The sequence below is a fragment of the Mesocricetus auratus genome, unplaced genomic scaffold (assembly GCF_017639785.1).
Source record: "Mesocricetus auratus isolate SY011 unplaced genomic scaffold, BCM_Maur_2.0 Super-Scaffold_100007, whole genome shotgun sequence".
Taxonomy (NCBI): Eukaryota; Metazoa; Chordata; class Mammalia; order Rodentia; family Cricetidae; genus Mesocricetus; species Mesocricetus auratus.
The window spans coordinates 87,013,598-87,033,375 of NW_024429191.1; the positions used below are offsets into that span (position 1 = coordinate 87,013,598).

Genomic DNA, 19,778 nt, shown 5'->3' on the forward strand with positions numbered 1-19,778 from the left:
TGTGAACATATTTATTCTCATAGTTATGGCTTTACTTTAATGTGCAATAGGAAGAAATATAACCCAGTGCATTGAACTTCTGATTTTATAGACATTATTTATGGCTTCAGGATGTGACTTGTAAAAAGTCAAGTTCATTGTATATTGATTTAAATAAAAACAGCACATAAGGGTTGTATATTGGTATAGTTAAAAAAAAGTGCAGAGGATGCTTCTGGAATGGAGAAAGTTTGGGAAACACTGATTTATTCCATTCTTCCCAAGAACTTGTTCGGTGGCCCATCACTTATCACAGGTCCTGTCGGAGGGTTTTTAAATCATCCTCATGTCTTCAGCTGGGAAGGGAGAATGGGAAGGAGTCTCCAAGATGATTTCAGCACCTTTGTCTGACATCCAAAGCATTAAAGGAATTTCTTCTTAAAAATGCCGGTAACTGGGGCTAGAGCTAGAGATATGGCTTAGCAGGGTAGGAGGAGGTATTGCTGCCAGACCTGATGACCTGAATTCGATTCCTGAAACCCACATGGTGTAAGGGGAGAATTGTCTTCTGACCTTCACACACACACACACACACACACACACACACACACACACACACACACACTCCTAATTAGTTAAAAAGTACCAGTAGCTAACGTTTTTAGGCCTTATATAGTTGTCACTATTCTCAATATTTTATGTATGTTTAGAAATCATTTGAATCATCTAAGCCTTACAACCACAGTGGGAACTGAATTATCTATTGTCACCATCGTCCTCATGTTACATTTGGGCCCAGATACAACATTGCTTAAGGCTCCAGAGGGAGGCTAGAGTCTTAAGCCTGCATGTGCTTGCTGCTTTTGTATTCGTGTGTGTGTGTGTGTGTGTGTGTGTGTGTGTGTGTGTGTGTGTGTGTATGCGTGCGTGCGTGCTTGTATGGAGGGTAGAGATCAACCCCGGGGGTCATTTCTCAGGTGTCATTCGCCTTGTTTGTTATTTGCTTTCAGAGACAGGGTCTCTCGCTGTCCGGAGCTCACTGATTAGGTTGGGCTGGGTGGTCAGTGATTCCCCGAGATCTGCTTTTCTGTCTCCTTGTGCACACCACCACACCTGCATTTTTATTTAGGTGCTGGGTGTTGGACTTAGGTCCTCATGATTGCATGGCCTGTGAGGAACTGTCTTAATTAAGTTAACTGACGTGAGAAAACCCAGGCCAGTGTGGGTGACACCACTCCCTAGGCAGGGGATTAAGAAATGCTGAGTGGGGATGTTGAGTCGAGCACAAGCAAGTGAGCATGCACACACATCTCTCTTTGTTCTTGACTCCAGGCATGGCGTGACTGGATGACTCAAGTTCCCACTGCTGTAGATTCCCTGCAGTGACGGATTGTATCCTGCAATTGTGAGGTAAAGTAAGCCATTTCTCCTTCAGGTTGCCTTTTGTTGGGGGTATTTCATGACAGCAACAGAAAAAAACTAGGGCAGACTCCCAGACACAGCATTTATAACAAGGGCCTAGGCATTGCTTTCTTCTGAGTTTTGGGTTTGGAAAGAAAGGTCAAGAGCTGCTTATGAATGCAGGACACACCTCTCTTGCCTTTCCTCTCCTCACCCTGTCTCCAAGGCATCCATTGAGCTCCCGCGTGCATGAAGCTAGATTCCAACCTGCAGCAAAGAAACAGGACATTTGGCATTCAAAAGGGACTCAGTGGGGGCACAATCATGGACCTCTCCCTTTTCTCATCTGTTGGCTAAGAGCAAAATGAGCAATGGTGTCCAGTTCCTGGGGTACACTACCATGACTTTCCTTTTCAGGGAAACAAACCTCCAAACACATTTGAAGAGAAGCTTTGGTCTGAGGACTGTGCCTCTGGCCATAAGTTGCCTTTGAACTTTACGTAACATCTTGGAGCATTCCTTCAGAAGTGTTTCGAAATTGTTGACTTCCCTGCTGGGGGACGTCTGTAGAGAGACAAACTGCTCTTTCATCTGAGCTGACTTGGCATTGAAGCATAGTCTGTCAGTTCCCTTGGCTGTATAGAACTCTCCCAGGCATGGTGTTTGTAGCCCCTTCCTTGCTATCCTGTCCTAGAGTCCCTTCGAGACAGAACTCTGCCATGGGAGTGCCATTGATCTGCATTCAATGGTGAGCATTGTCAGTTGTGTGAATCTCACTCAGCCCAGGAGCTTACTTAAGTGTACAAGGAAGACAACTGATGGAGTTTTGAAACTCAGTCTAACTCTGGTTTCATGAAGGTGGAAAAGTTTAATCTTAGATAATACGAAGTTTCTTCCGGTGCTAGGATTTAAATTTTAGGCACATAATCCTGTTATATGGGCATGGGATAAGACATTTGCCCCTCCCGTTTGATCCTCCCCTGTTGGCCACAGACTTCCTTGTTCCTCTTAGTATAATTCCTACATGGTCTTACTATTTCTCAGTAAAGGTTTTTTTTCCAAGAAATACTTTGCCGAAGTTGTGAACTCTTTCTTGACCTCTGACATCATCAGCTTTGAAAACATTAGAGATAGGAAAAATTATAATTTCTTCTCTTTCTCCTTTCCCTGTGCTCTGACCCTGTATGATGAACCAATAAACATAGCTTTGATGCTATAAAATGGAGGTGAGGACTTGGGAGACAACTCAGTAGAGTGCTTGCCACACCAACATGAAGTTCTGCATTCAACCCCAGAACCTAGATCAAAATCCAGATGTAATAACATGTGCAATCCCAATGCTGTAGGTAAAGACAGGAGAATCCCTGGGGTTTTTCTGTGATGTCTTAAATCTGTGACCTCCAGGTTCAATGAGAGACCCTGTTTCAAGAAATAAGGTGTGAAGAGATTGAGAAACACATCTGACATTGACCTCTGGACTCCACACTTATGCATACAAATGTGCACATGCAGCTACACACGTGAGCATGCACACACACACACACACACACACACACACACACACACACACACACCAGTACACCACACTGAAATGTGTGAAATATATTACTTTGACATAAGAGCTAATGTGAGATAAATTGTCACGCAACTTGTGTGGACTCATGGGTTTCAACCCTTTCTACTCTGTGTGAGTTTAGGCAAATGCTTTCCCACTGAGCTGTGTACCAGGAGCTTTCAGCCCCATCCATGTTTAAATATTACTGTCATTCTCTTAGAAGAAAATCCTCTTGTTGTCCTCTTTGCAGATTGACTCAGCCTATAGCAAAGAGGTCCCAAGCAAGAGAGCACTTATGCTGGAAGAGGAGGGAGCACAAGACAACACATCTGACAACTTGGCTGGATTAGTTTTGAAAGCAGAGGTTTTCTTGACTTGCTCATCCTTGGTGAGTTTATGGTGAGAAGAGATAAACTAGGGTTAATTAGTTCAATTAGTGAGATAGGTCAAATTGTAAACTCAGTTTAGGATGTGTGACTGTGTGATGGTCAAAGACATAATAAGCTTTGGAGCCAGAAGGCAGGTTTGATTATTGACCCTGGCATTTCCTCTATAGGTGACCCGGGGCAAACTACTTAACCTTGCAAAATTTTCAAATGGAGACAACAGGAGCACCTGGCAGAACTGTTGCAATGTCTGAATGAGATAATATAATGCAGCCTAAGAACCATACAATGAACATTCGACCCTTGGCCAATCAAGAATAAATATTAACTTATAACAGTAGAGTGGATATTTTGAAAGTGTCCTCATTTGAAGTGTGTCCAGAGAGGTTCTGTTTGGCCTTCATCTGTAAAGGAAAAAGCCCAAGGGAGGCACAGACCTTCATTTAACTGTCATGGAGACCTGAAGGCAGCCTAAGCCTTGGGCATTAGGTCTTCACAGTTTCCTCACCACAAGAAACATGGCTTCAATATAACTTTGACTGTGTCAGCTTAGCAAACCCAGCACCCTCATTTTAATGTACCAGAGTCAAAGCATAGCCTTCTGCGAGGTGTCCTCACAATGCATGGGAACAATGGGTTACGGTGCATTTGTCAATATCACTCCCGGAATCACGTCCTTAATAAGACACAAGATGTAGAGCTGGCAAAGGCAAGGACATTTTCACCCTGAGCATGTGGCTTATTTGCATTAATTGAGGCTAAATATTCACAGGTTGCAAAGCTCTAGACAGGTTTTCACAAGCCCGTGAATAGGATGACAGTATTTACAGTACTCTAAGATAACTCTAACTGTTGGAGAATTCATAAATATGGAGAACTCTCACTGTGCAGTCACCAGCATGATTTCTAGGCTCTGCTTTTCATTTTATGTTCTCCTTTAATCCAGAAACTTAAGGTTGGAGATGACAAATATTTACCAACTTCTGAATTCCAATGAGGTCAGGGCTACATTTTCCAGCTAACCCTCGTAGGTCTTTGGATGTCTTCCAAGATCCCTGTCCACAGACTCTCCTTCACACTTGATGTGCTCCTTCACCCTTCGCCAATGAAATAGACACCACAGAAATGAAACAATATCATCTTATATGACAGAATTTACATATGATGGGGTATAACTTTCTGATTTCTGTGGTTTCTTCTCTTAGAACTCGAGTTAGAATTTTAGTCCTGCCCTTACACAGCTTCTCAGAAGATTTGTTAAGAGAAGCTTTTTCTTTTGCTAGCTGCTTTGGTTTATCCCCCGCCAGTCGCCTGGGCTCTGCCGCGCCAGCCTGGTTCTAGATCCGCATGAGTCCCAAATAAACACACAGGAGGCTATATTAATTATGAAGCTGTTGGCCTTGTTTGTCTCTTACTGGCTAGCTCTGCCTTAAGTAATTACCCCATAATTGTTAATCTAAGTATGTTTCTTACCGGAGAATAGTTCCCGGCGTCCTACCCCCATGGTGTCACATGTTGACTCTCCTGTGTTTCCCCTTCCCAGAATCCTCCTCGACTCCTAGTCACTCCTATCTAGGTTTTCTATTGGCCAGACAGTACTTTATTGACAAATGCACAGGCAAATAACAGGACTTCCCCAACATCTCCTCTTTTCTGTTTAAACAAAAGAAAGGTCTTAATTTTAACATAGTCAAATTGTATATGACAGAACAGTTATCAAGTAAGAACATAGTTACAATATTTTAGCAAGATTTAAAGAAAATATCATCCATCCCATCCTTGTGAGTCTAAAGTTCTATATGTATCTTTTATCATAACTAAGGAAAACTATAATTATAACTATCTGCCTTCAACTCCATCAAAGACCACAGAAGGATAATATATAAACACTAGGATTAACAGAGATATCTTACTGCCTGGACAGTCACCCGAAGTTCCTCTGTAACGTTGGGGCATCCATCTTCAGCCCATAGGCCACAATGTGTCCAGAAGATTTCTCAGCAAAGCAGGAAATTTCAAACTGTCCATCTGCATTGGCAGTCTGTAAGTCATTTTCTTTGTCCTGCAGAAAGTCTCGTAGACTCTTCATGAAGCGGGAACCCTGTAAGACTGAGTTCAGTAGTCACTTTCCTGTGGGTCCTGCTTGTCCAGTTTATACAACAACAGTCAAGAAGTACAGGCAAGAGCAGTTCTTGCCCAAATGGCTAATCTTGCCATGTTGAAAGCAAACTCCATAATAAGTTTCTTTGATGCCCATCTTCCTCTCAGACGTAATTGGTGCTGCCAGGAGCAGACATTTCTCATTGTCAAGAAAAACCCTAAACCATTTTAAATGCCATGTTCTGAAGGTCTTTGAGAGGTTTGAAGACTGTCCATCTCAAATATATTTTTGTATATCTAGAAAACCTAACTTACCTAACTATAAATTCTAACTATTATAAGTAACTATCTATTGTCTGTATTTAATTATGCATTACATTTTAAAAGAACAGTATAAGTACAATACTTAGTCAAGAGGAGAAATATACTTATCACAAAATTGACTTTGAATTTGTATCAATAAATGAAAAACAATACCCATACCCTAATTCCCTTTATTACCATTAAAAAGATTGGCTGTGATCATTAGCCAATTATAAACAATCCCATTTAAATGAAAACAAAGATTTATAAACAAGATGGGAATTGGGCCGTTGCTCATTCCAAACTGCTTCCTGCTGGAAGGGGGCGCTGTTTATACCATGGGGACAATGACAAAACTCAGAAACCTGTATAAGTCCGTATTTTCGGGGTCTGTAAAGCTGTATCATCTTAGCTGTCTCAGTCGTTGGAACACCTGATCCACTGCTTCCGGGGGTCTTGGTTCGTGAAACCACAGAAGCCTGGAAGGAATTCTCAGCTTTTCATTTTCTGTAGAAACATAAGCAAGTTCTCCTTTTCCAAGTAACATATCCTTATACTTAAATTTTGAGGTTAAGGCATTTTCAAAAGATAGAAGTTGGATTAATTCAGCAGCATTTATAATCAAGTGTACTTTAGCAGCTGTTCCTTCCTTAGCAATCAAAAAACTGAAAAACACAATAGCATACAGTATCCAGACTCTCTGTGTATTTTCCATCTTTACGTGGCTTATTTAATTATTATTACTTTATTTCTTTCACTTTTATTTCTTTTTCTCTGAGACAGGGTTTCTCTTTGGAAATCCGCCTGCCTCTGCCTCTGGAGCAATTCCTACCGGCGTGCGCCACCACAACGCCAGCTTTTGTATTTATTTACCACTTTGCCGTTTCATTTTCTCTCTCAATCTCATGTATATTTTTAAACACACTGTAAACTTTTAGAGATTTTCTTCATCCAAGTCTGACTTTACTGTAAATCTTTATGTTTTTCTGACCACGTGTCTTATCTGTAAAACCGCGGCTGTTTTAAACTGCCGGTTTTTCCGTCAAGATGGCGGGCGTAAGCGTGACTCCAGCTTACCGCCTCAGTCCATGCTGACATCCAGCAAAAGCTGCCACTTCCAGCTGTACGTACACACCTTTCAATCGTTAGCAGAGTCTCTTAAAACAACCATGCTGGGTTTTTTTTTTGTTTTTTTGTTTTGTTTTTTATGCCAAGTCAGGAAGACTCCGGTAAGCGAGCCACGTGAATCTCGGCTTGTTGCTAGCAAAACAGAGCACACCTGAGAAAAATGCTGCTACCAAAAATCTGTGCTTCTCTCTGTTCTTCTGTTTCTAAAATTCCTTTAAAGCTTTTGTCATTCTGCGTGGAAATTCATGATCCCACTCCTGATCACCATTATGTTAAGAGAAGCTTTCCTTGAGAGGAGTCTTCCCGCCCGCCTGGTTCCAGAGCCGCATTAGTCCCAAATAAACACACAGGAGGCTATATTAATTATGAAGCTGTTGGCCTTGCTTGTCCCTTACTGGCTAGCTCTTCATGTATGTACAGGATAGTATAAGAAATAAAGGAAACAAATAGTTTTGTTTCTTGGAATAATATGCAAACAAATAGAAATTAATATTAATCACATGATAAATAATAGCAAAATGTACTTTGAACTGAAATATAGGCCAACCAAAACATGAAGAGATGGGGTAAATAGAGTTAAAATGTTCCAAGGTCTTTGCAGTTTCTAGAAAGTGTATAAAGACCTCATTTGTCCTATGCTTTTGATAATTTCAGAGTACATGTGTGACACTAAAAGATTGATGTGTGTATTGTTTCACATTAATAGAGAAAAGATGGGACAGTAAAAACCCATTCCTACCCTCAAAGCCAAGAGGACACAAAGAGGGGAAAAAGACATGTGGAACAAGGAAAGAGTGACTAGAATATTTATGACTACTATGGCCTGAATTGTGTCCCCAAATTCACTTGTGCAGGTTGTGACTCTCAACAACTGAGAACCTGGATCCAAGTAGAATTAGGCAAGTAGGTACTGTGTAAGGCTAAATGTGTTCATTAGGGTGGGATTTTAATCTAACAATTACTTTTCTCTAAGGGGAAAGCATAAGGGCACAGACTCAGAAGGGAGACCCTACGAAGACAAAGGAATATAATAGTCATCTCTAAGCCGGGACAGTACGTCTCGGAAGAAACCACCCCTTGCTCTCAGACAGGTGGTCTCTACAAATGCCAGAACACATGGTTCAAGCTAGACATCTGGTCTGTGGAAGCTCTAATAACTATTACAACGACTTAGATTTGTCAGTATTTATGCCAAATATGCTCAGACTGTATGCTCCAACTGAAAGACATAAACTGGAAGACATTTATGCCATGATTGCACCAGTGGGCATAGCTTGGCAGGCAGTTCAGTATTGTAGCACACAAGCTCTATGGTTGGGTGTCATCATTGTGACTTTTCTCCTTCAACAGCCTGCACAGCACCTTCTGGCACTATGAATGCTAACCATCATGGAAGAAGTTTCCAGTTCAGTTCACTCTTTCTTTGTTCTTTTTTTTGGGTCATTATCTAGAGTGTGTGGTGACTTCACCAATGGTCTTGCTATTCAGTTCCATTGGGTAACCCAGAGCAATGCAGTAGCCTATTTTGTTAAGGAAGCCCTCTGGGGGCTATCTTGCCAATGGCTCCTGGGCAGATATCCTGCACCAGGCACTGAGATTTTTCTTTGAAAGTCCATGACTTTTGGGAGCAGCCTTAAGCATCCATGGAAAGTACTTTCAATCAAACTAACCCCTTCAAATCACATTTCAGCTAGTTTATAAAACAGATTTCTTTTTTAAAAAATTTTATTTTTGGGAGTATAATTACATCATTTCTTCCTTCCATTTTCTCCCTCCAGCCCCCCCTCTTATGTGCCCCCTTTGCTCTCTTTCAAATTCATGACCTCTTTTTCTTTAATTGTTGAGACACATGCACATGCACTGATCCATCCATATGATGTTACACGTATACATAACACACATATATACATACACACATACATATATACATATATGTGTGTGTATACACACAAGTGTGTGTGTGTGTGTAAGATGATGATTTAATGTTGGATAACCATTTAATGTTGGTGTGCTCTTCATTTGGGAAAACTGTTTCTCCCTCTCACAGTATGTCTTCATTGTCTGTAGCTCTTTGTCTAAGGCTGAGGCCTCATGAGCTTTCCCTCATCCACACTGACATGTCCATCATGTTTAGGCAGTCATATTAGTGAGGCTTCATGGATGTAACTTCTGAAATTTCCACGAGATACAACCTTATAGCAAACTTCTTGTTCTCTGGCTGTTGGAATCTTTCCATCCCTTCTTTTGTAATGATCCCTGAGCCTTGAGTGTAGGAGTTGTTTTGCAGATGCAGCAGTTGGGACTGGACTCCACAACTCCTTTTGATTGGTTGTGGTTTTCTGCCGTGGTCTCTATCTTTGCTGTGAAGACACATTTCCTTGATGAGGGGTGAGGTCTACACTTCTTTGTGGGTTTAATGACAAATATTTAGAATGCCATTAGGGATCATGCTGGTTTAGTAAAGTGGCAGTTGTAGGTTCTGCTCCAAGGTCCATGACGTCATTAGCCCTTGGCAGTTGTCTAGGTTTCCAGTGAGAGGATGATTTTCCTCTTGTTGATTGGGTCTTAAGTCCAATTAGAGAACTGCTGGTTACTGCTAAGGTAGGTGTTCCACCACTGAACCCTTAGGGCTGTCATGCTATGCAGGTTGTTTTTGTGATAAATAGTAGGTTTCTTGTGTGTTTCCCCCCCAAACATTCCAACTGCTTCCTAGTTGGATCTGAAGCCTGCTTTCTCAGGAGGAATGCATGCATGGCATTGGAGAATTGCTCAAAAGTTTATGGCTAGGAGGTCACAGGTTCCACTGGGGAATCTAATGCTGATGTGTCGATAAATTGACACGTAGCTAAACTGCTTTTAAATATTTACATTTATACCCATAGACTAGTACAGCTCTCAGCTCTGGTCAAAGCAGACCATGGTTCAAATGGGGACTCAAAGTGCTGAGAAGTTACTGTGTGGTGCTTTACCCTAAATGGGACCTCTCTTAATTCCACCCCCTCCAAGGCCCAGGAGAAATCCCAGGAGAGGAGGTAAAAGTACTATGGAACTAGAGAATGGCAAAGTGTGAGGTGGGGTCCCCCCCTCTGGCTACATGACAATTGGGGTAACCAGGAACAACTTTGAGTGCGAGCATAGGTCATGGAGAAGACAGGACAAGGCATGAGGGTAAGAGGAGGACCAATTGGGAAGAAGAGGATTTGCAAAACCTGGAAGGGAAGAGAGAAGTGGGGTGTGAATACAACTACAGTGCATTAGCTACAATATTGACCCCTAAATTTAGAAGACACTGCTGTTTATTAATAACAATTTGTCCACTCACCCACCCACCCACCACTCATCTGTCTACCCAGAGCTGAAGCAGTTCATTTGGATGATAATGACTAGATTCTGGATGAATGGTCCAGGCCCTCCTATGCCATAGTATTTCTTTCTTCAAGCCAGCACTTTCTTCATTAAGGATTAGACGTGGGGTTGTATTTTGTTGGCCTTATTTACTTCTAAGAACTGCAGTCACTGCTGGGCTGGAGTAAGGAGACATTCCCCCTCAAGTTTCTCTTACCTTGCATTTGTGAATGAAAATCATCTATGGCCTTATTCTCATACAGCTCTAGACTCAGTGAAACACATGCATCTTAGAGTGAGTAGAGATGAGACGGGCCTGCAGCCTTCCTAGAGTTCACATATGGTTCAATCATTTGGAAGCTTGGGAGCCTCTCTTCCCACCTATTGCAACACCCTAAATTTTGTTTAACCCTAATGGTAATTTTGAGGTTTGGAAACAATTTACCTTCAAATAAATTTATACCGGAATAGCATACCACCGGAATCTCAACCCCACTGTCTACTTCTTAATGAGGACAACGTTGGCTTGCAAAAGATTGTGATCTGTCGCGTCTGCTGCGCGGCCTGTGTCCGAGAACGTGCGGAGGGTGTTGGGGATTGACAACACAGGGACTTGTTCAACGATGTAAAGAAAACTTTTAGCAGGCCCCAAAAAGGTTCAAGAAAACTTCCTAAGAAAGGCTCCCACCAGAGAAGCTTCTGCTCTCTCTTCTCCCCTGGCTGGTTCTGCTCTGACCCCAGAAACTGATCTGGGCGTGGCAGAAGGGGCCATTAGTCTTTGGACAAGGTCAAGGTCAGGGTGGTTTCTGTGGGCAGGCCTTTTCCAGGAACTTAATGCCCCCAGGCATTGTATTGTTTTTAGTAAACATGTTTTTAGTAAACATTGTCTTACAGCTGCCTACTCCCAGGCAGAAGGGGAAGTGGGTCTCTGCTCAAGGTCTGGTGTTCCCACAATTCACCCCTTTTTATTTTTAAATGAGGCACTCCTGGCTTAGGTCAAGTAGGGTCACCCTCCCTTTCCCGTCCTTGGGGGACCTTGAACCCCTGTCTTAGGCGGGAGGGGTCTTCCCCACAAGTTGCCCGTCGTCGGAGACACCCCAACCTTAAATCATCTGTAACCAACCTTCATGGCTATCGGGATTGCCATGGGCTAAGCTAAGCAATACTTGGTTACGGATCTCTTGCCTCTGGAACAAGGCACGTTTGTGCTCGGCATAAAGCCAGAATGCCTGCCGCCACTGCCACCATTTCCAGGACCCCCATTGACATAGCGCCTCTCCATCACCGTACCCATCACCAGATCTGGGCCATAACATTCTACCAGCCTTCGTCTGTTACAAGGGTAACCCACACGTGATTTACATTCTGTTACAAGGGTAACGCGCATGTGATTTACATTTACAATTTGATAAAGTTTACAATTGTTCCAAGATCTGCTCAGGAAAGCATTTAGAAAGTGCACTTGCACAGATACATTAGGTACAATCATTGATGTTACACATGTAGCATTATAAAAAATATAGGCTTGTTGCACTATCCACAGAGCACCAATTTGTTCCTGTGGTGATGCAGTTTGTTGATTTAACGTCAGCTGATTAGGCGACTTGAGTCAAAGTCTCCTTTTTGTCGTATTAGGACAAGTTGCATCTCTCTAGAAAAATACACTGGCCTAGTCGTGATTCCAGAAACAGGATCCATCAAGTCTGATATTTCAAGTGACCATGTCCTGTTCGATTACTGAAAAGAGGCTTTTGCCCCTCATCACAGTCCATACCATTGTCCAAATGGTGTTCCCACAGTGATCCAGTGGCGGTTCAACAGTCAGCTCCCTATGAGTGGTTTCTTCTGAAAAGCTGATTCTTATTATAGAGGATTAGTAAATAATGGTTGACTAAAGAGAATGTAGAAGCCTGAATGTCTAAACTGCACCCTGGTGACTCACATAGCACCAGCTTAGACATGCCTAACCTCATGAGCTCAGTGGGAAAGTCCCAGGCTTCTGAGTAAGAAGACTAGGGAAGAGAACTATTTGATGCTAGGTAAATCACTTAACACCATTGTTACTTACTGTAATGTTTCCATTGAAAAAATGGTTTAAAAGTACACATCAGTATTATTTATACTTCTTTTTGTTACAAGTATTAGATCCTCATTTAAACAAGTTTTAGCAAAACAAAGAGTGATTTATTTTTAGGTTGCTGGAATGCCTTGCAAAACCCAAGAATAGCGGGAATTTGGACTAGGAAGGCCATGAGGGACCAGGAATAATGAGACCTTTCTTTTTCTTTTTTTCATTCTCCTTTGGAGAATCTCACTATCCTATTCTCAAGACTGGTCCCCCTGGCTGCTAATAACGGGAACTGTACAGTAGGGAGGATACTACTGAAAATGTACCTGCAAATGCCTTACTTTTAAAATATGTGCATGGGGCTTTTGTCATGCTAGCAACCCAGGGCTTATTCAGAACTGGCTCTCATGTTGGTTCAATGACGTGAGTCATGTAGCCTCTGCAGCCTGTTAGTTGCTATAGAAGGCCCACATTTAAGTGTTCAGGACAAGCCACAAGCTGTCCAGCTGTAAGATTATTTTTTGCTGCTTATAAACATCTGATTGAGAGTGGGAGCTGTGGATAGTCTACAGCTGTTTTTAAAAGTGCTGCAGTGGGGGAAATTTATGAGTTCATCTTCCCTTTGTTTATGTGTGCAGTTGCAAAGATATTGGAGAAAGAAAGAGAGGGGAGGGGAGGGGAGGGGAAGGGAGGAGGGAGGGGGTAATAGGAAAGGGAGAAAGAGTAGAGCCATAAATAATCTAATAGGTCAGTTTTGATCTTTCCAGACTCATTATACTCTTGTCTATTGAGATAGGACAGGTGTCAGTGAAATTTAAACAAACAAACAAACAAACAAAAGACTAAAGAGGAAAGTTGTTATGTCATTACAGGGTTAATATTTACAGCTTCAGTCACTAGCACGGTTAGTGTTTTCCAAGTTATTGGAGGAGGTGGAGATAGTCTGACTGTGTTCCTGGGATCTTGCCCTGGTTTCCCTTAGATTCCTGGTGCTGTGATCTCTGCAGAAAGAACTCAAATGACACGCACAGGAGGTAGGTTAGAAGACAGGCAGGGCTGGATACAGAATGATAAGAGGCACTCTCAGGGGTGGAAGGAGGAAACGATTTGCCTGTCAATGTGCAAACAGCTCTCCCCTCAAAGGCAGTAAGAGAGTTTATTCTGGAGCCAAATATGAGTGACCATAGTCCACGGTCATGGATGTAGGCTATCCCAAATACCATGTTCACCGTGGTAACAGTTTTAGGAAGATTTATAGTTAACAAAAGAAAGTCATAAATCAAGGCATTCTTAAACATGGCTGGTCAATAAAAACTAAAACCAGAGGGGACAGTAGGATGGTAAGTGACATGGAAGAGAAAAGGAACTACTCCAGGTTGAAGGTTTAAGTGGGGATGAGATAAAGATGAGAGGAGAGGACAGGCAAACATGCAAACATACACACACAATAAAGATAAACAAGTTTTTTTAATGTAACATGTGTTTTAAAGGAGATTGGACAGACATATACTTCATGAGTGGACAATGATACTCCTGGAAGATATGGGTTATTAAATGAAAATCTCTGTGTCAAGCATGATACCTTCTGAGAAGTTACTGGTCTTGGAGTCCCCAGAGGCACCCAAAACAACACAGGCTTTTGACATTGATCTTGATTCCCACCATAAATAAATAGACTGTATTACTGAAGACACCACTCATTTTGGATACAGGACACAGAGAAATAAACCTCATGTGACCAGGAAACCATGTTTTTGTTGGTTAGCTTACACAGTGCTGTAAGATGCTAGGAATGCTTCTTGGGCAGAAAACACATCAGTGGTCTCACCCAGCCCTGCGCTGTGCATGCTACAATACCAGCCTGCCTGGAAAGATGTGCCCAATGGTACATTAGTGGCATGGCTGTCATGGGGTTAACCAACCACTTTCTGATTGGATACAAAGCATGCTGCACAGGTGGGTTGCATGCCTGGTACTATAAACCTGGTCCAATTCTCATGATTGGGGAGATTGTGGGGGAACTTTCTGTTGTTATGTTAAATGTTCGTGATGTCAAACTGTCTTCTAAATAAATATGGGTTACGTTTATATCCATAGATTTGTGCTGTTCTCAACTTTGGTCAGAGAAACTTCTTTTTGTAGTGGGTAGTGGTTAATGCAGAGTCTCATTACTGGTCAAAGTACCAAGCACAAGCAACTGTGAGTGCTAAGCTGTAATGAATCATCTATGTTAACCCTTCCTAACCCCCACCCCCATGCATGCCCCATTAGCATCAGGAAACACTGAAGAAAAATGGTGGAAAATGTGAGAGCTGACAGATGAGAGATGTGAAATACTGACTTCTGGACATGACATAGTTTTCATGCACATCAACATATAGTAGCTGTAGTTGACTACACAAGACCTACACAAGATCAAGCCAGTCAAAATTCCAGCATGAATGGGAAAGGACTCCCAGCTCCAAGCTTGACAGGGAACTCTTCACAGTTGAAAACTGCTGAGGAAGAGAGAGTCACTCTTCTTTGGGGTTATGACTGCTGGTAGGTTTTCCATACCCAGGGGTTTGGGCCACATTTGCACATGTAAACAGTATTGACTAGCTAGACTCAAGAAGTTAGTAACAACAGTAACAACAAAAAGAAGACATCAAGTTTGGATGGAGACAGGGTGAGTTGCATTAGGGAGAGTTGGAGGAAGGTACTGTTGATGGATTGATGTGATAAAAAAATGTTATGTGCATGTATGAAAATTTCCAAGAGTAAATAAAAAGTTTAAAAATTAAAAATAAAAATTACATGGTACCCCTCATATACACATACATTGTGAACATATCAGGTAGGCAGAGCAGGGACATCTCTACTGTAGGTCTCAGATGACTTTGTGTTGGTGGTCTGTTAATGCATTCTGAGCCTATTAGTTGTCTAAAATCATGTAGCAGAGCAGATTAAAAAGAATTAAAGGGAGAAAACAAACAAGGAAAAAAACCTAAATAAATAAACCCATAAAAACTGGAGATTGCCTAGTCAAGAAATGATTGTTTTGCAAAATGAGGACTTGAGTTTATCCCCAGAACCCACTTAACAAAGCTGAGCATTGGTGATGCATGCTTGTAATTGCAGCACTGGGGAGGTGGAGACAGCGCCATCCCTAGGGTTTGCTGCCCAGCCATTGTAGCTGAATCAGTGGGTCCCAGGCCCACAAGTAACCTTTTCTCTTAAACAAGGGAGAAAGTCACACACACACACACACACACACACACACACACACACACACACACACACACACACACACACACACGGTCTATATAAAGAGCCATACTTTTCCAGAAGATGACCTTCCCTTAATGAGCCTCAAGAAAGCCCTGCTTTCTCCACCTTCCTCCTCCTTGTCTAATCTACAACTGTACTTTCACACAATGTTTTAATCATAGGGAGGAGCAATTGTAACCATCTTTCCCTTCCTTTGCTCATTACTCCAAATTCTGAGAAGGGGCTATTGGAGTTTCACCCTCGTTTGCTAGTTATCCCTGTAATTTTGTTTTGCCCCCATTTATTACTTATCATTATTTTCTCTTGCTAAATTCGTGTGCTACCAGAGATGTGACAGGTGGGACTTGAAGCTGATTAAGAGGCGGTGGTGTGGGATGGGGTGGTTTCCGTACTTATTGACCCATCTAGTTCTGACCCACCTGTTAATTTTAAAACAGAACTGGCCTATGAGTTTATAGGGCAAGCCCTAGGCTCACAAAGAAGACTAAGAATGTCCATGTCAAGCAAACAGCTACCTTATAACACCGGACTCGTGTGGCTCCTGGGAGATGTGGCAGGCTTTGTTCCTGCCAGAGGCTCCAAGAGTCTCAGTAACTGTCTAGCAGGACCTGGAATGGTCTCGTCCCCACCTCACCCCACCCCCATGCTGTGGACAAAACCTGAGACCTTGGGCTTGCTGGGCAAACACGCTGTCACTGAGCTGTAGCCCCAGCCCCAGAGTAGTCGTTTGACTAGGAGCCCAGAGTTTATAGCTGGAAACCAGTGACTACTACTTGTCCCCTAAATGTAATTCTGGGTTTTTACTTTAAAAAGCAAAGCAAAATAAAACAAAGATAAAAAAAAAAACCAAAAACCTCAGGAATCTCTCTGTGTTGCTATGGTTTGGCAACCTTCAAAATTAAAGAATTGAATAGAAATTTAATTTGCATTAGGAGGCAGAGAGTAAGTTGGAGAGGGAGGTCTAGGGAAACCTTGGGCAAAGGCTCAAAATTAGCATTCGAAAGGAACTGGTTGGCAGAGAGAAAGGTTGGCTACTTCCCCAAGGGCCACTAAATCTGGCTACCCACACAGGCAAAGAAGCTCTCCACGAAATCAGAAGGTGACCTCGCTGAGTATAACACTAAAATGTACAGTCTGGGCTAAAGAGTTAGGATTCCAAGGAGACACGTGGTACAAGCTGTTGTATGTAGAACTGCATGTCACAGAACGTGTGTGAAACTTGTACTATGCAAATGAGCCCCAAAGCCTGCATTACATGTGACTCCTGAACCTCCCCCAGCTCTTTGCAGATCCTTTGTACAGATTGCTGTTCAGCTAAACTTTTCTTTGCTTTAACCTGTTTCCTTCTTCTGTCCCTTAAGTCACTGTCCTTGCTTCTTCTATCATCCATTTGTCCTTGTTCAATTTCTTGTTCTGGGGCACAGGAACCTAGAATCATTCTTGGGGAGTGTCCATGGAACCCCAGTACCTTCAGATTTCAATTGTGAGATATTTTTTGATGTGTGTGTTCATACGTGTGTGGGCACATGTATGTGTGCATGTGCAGATGTCAACCTCAGATGTCATTCCTTGGGCACCATCCATCTTTGTGTGTATGTGTGAGCTAGGGTCTCTGCCTTAGTAATTTCTCTGCTGCCGTGATAAAATACACTAATAAAAGCAACTTGTGGAAAGGTTTATTTTAGTCACTAGTTCTAGGTACAGTTTATCATGGCAGGGCAGTGAAGCCAGGAGGAACTTGAGGCAACTGGTCCTGTTGCATTCACAATTAGAAAGCAGAGATCTGTGAACGTATGTGGTTCCAGCTCTCCTCTTTATATACTCCAGGCTCCCTGTCTAGGGAATGATGCCACCCACAGTGGGGATCTTCCCACTGCATTTAACATCATAGAGGCCAGTTTCCCAGTGGCTCTAGATCTCATCAAGCAGACAACTGAGATTAATCATCACAATCAGTCCTGGACCAACTAAATTAAGCCAATTAGACTAATCAGTGCGTTCTAGGGATCTGCAGCTCTCTGCCTCCCCAGCACTAGGACTGCAAGTGTACATTCTTGGTTTTTTTAATGTGGGTTCTGAGGATTGAACTCATGCCACTGTAGTTTAACAGCCGAGATATCGTCATAGGCTCCAATGTTGCAATATTAAGAAGTGCGAGCAGGTGAGACCTTCAGGAAGAAATTAGGTGACATGGCCTCTTGAATACATTAACCTATTCATAAATAGTGACTCAAAGGGCTGTCTTATTTCTCAATTTAATTTATTCTCTGGGTGATGTATATCTGTGTGGGTGATGTTGAGCATCCTCTCTATCACTTTCTACCTTATTACCCCGAGACAGAATTTCTCAGGAAACTGAAGCTCCCCTGTTGGGATAGTCTTGCTAGCAAGTGGGCTCTTGGGATCAGCCTATCTAGGTTGACTAGTGCTGGAGTTCCCGGCATGTGTGGTCATGTCCACGTTCTGTGTGATGGTAGGGATCTGAACTAGGTCTCCGTGTTTGCATAGTTTGACTTTGCCTCTTGTTTGGGCCTTTCTCGCTATGTAGGTCCCTCATTACCTAGGGTCTTTCATGGAGTCCCCACCAATAAGAAAGGTTTCACCATGCTGTCTCTTGACCTGAGACTTCCAAGCCTCCAGAGCTATACAGAGAATAAACCTTTGTCCTTCATCAATTTTCCAGTCTTGTGTATTCTCTTATAGTAACAGAAGGTAAGTTGAGAAATATCTCATATGTTATTCCTTAGAAAGCACTTGGTTCTCTCACTTGTGGCTAATTGAAATAAGGCCATTTGGAGTGAAGAAATGGCTAAACTTGACGTAAAAATTGATTTGACACATTCTCTATTGAATGTTGTATTGGACATTCATAAGTTACAAAAGTAAGACATAGTCTGGAATGAACACCTAATCTAAGGAGTAGAAAAGAGAAGAAAAGCCAACATACCCACATAAAATTTTATTGTGATATAGATCCCCACTGTTATTATATTACACATATTTAAAAAATCATATAAAATCTTTTAAAATCTATTTAAAAATGAATGAATGGATGGATGAATAAATAAAGTAATAAATGGATTTGGTCTAGTTCTTAAACACTGGTGAGATTCTGTCAGGTGGAAATTGTCCTCAGAGGCAGGAGGCAATCAGTGGATGAAAAATGACAGAAGTTGTTTCATTTTTTTTTTCAGATTGTGAAAACAGGATTGAAAACGCAACACAATAAGTGTATTATTGATGGAGTCTAGTTTGCTGGTCGTTTTTTATCCGCCCCCTGCCCCCCAATGAAAATGAAACTGAGAGAATGTGGATCTAGGGAAGAGGGAAGGTGGGAGGGGCTAGGAGGAGTGAAGGGAGGGGAAATTGTAGTCAGGATGTACTGTACAAGGGAAGACCATATTTTTCAATTGCAAAGAAAAGAAAAGAAAATAAAGGAAAATAAAACACAACTTATAATGTAACTCCTAAACCGGTGGGCTGACTATACAGTAAATCATGTTAAAATTTTCACTGAATATCACTCTTAGTGTCTACACTGTTCCTGTTTAGTCCGAAAACAAATACATTGTTTTTAGGTGTTGGAAGCTCTGCTGTGCTAATTATGTGCTGATATCTGAATATCCCCCATTACTGGAATTTAGATTATTCTATGAGCCAAATAACAATGTCACCTAAACTTTTATTATGTGCTGATGTTTTGTCTGGTAGAGAAAATGTGCCTAAGACCCCATAATTTTGGAATGAAACTAGATGTAGCAAAGTGCTCTAGGGGAGACCAGATAGTGCTTATGATAAACTGTAATGGCTTTTTAGAAGAGCAGAGAGTGAAGAAAATCAGGGGTAATTGAGGTAAAAAAAATTTAAGCAGCACTTTACGGCAGGTAGGAATGACTTAGGTTTCATATTTTTTTCCTGAAATTAGACAAAATAGTGGCAAAATGGGAAAACAAACAGCTACATATCTGTAAGAACAATTTTTCTTGTAGTCTATGTTCAGAGAGTTTGTACACCAAACATTCCATATGTTCCTGCAGCATAATGGGTCATAAGGTACGTGAGGCAAAGAAATGGGCTGCTCATAGACAATATGGCTGGGAAGTCACTCCGTGGGAAGGGGAAGATGAGAGAAGATTAATAGGCGAAGAGGGGGAGAAGGCACGGATGCTGGGGCTGCTGTGGAGTTTGAACACCTGGTAAGCCCAGGCGTTACCCAAGCCTGGTTTAAGCACAAAGAAGTTAC

At 42.0% G+C, this 19,778-nt stretch overlaps 1 long non-coding RNA gene across 2 annotated transcripts; it reads left to right on the forward strand.

Moving 5' to 3' along the window:
• Positions 1–1,309: 1,309 nt before the first annotated feature.
• LOC110340847 lies at positions 1,310–19,014 on the forward strand. Of its 2 annotated transcripts, none has more exons than XR_002382678.2 (3): positions 1,310–1,389; positions 3,186–3,323; positions 18,730–19,014. It is a non-coding gene; the product is annotated as an uncharacterized LOC110340847 (long non-coding RNA). The 2 variants fall into 2 exon arrangements; XR_005878083.1 differs by lacking the exon at positions 18,730–19,014 and adding an exon at positions 3,492–3,629.
• Positions 19,015–19,778: the final 764 nt, after the last annotated feature.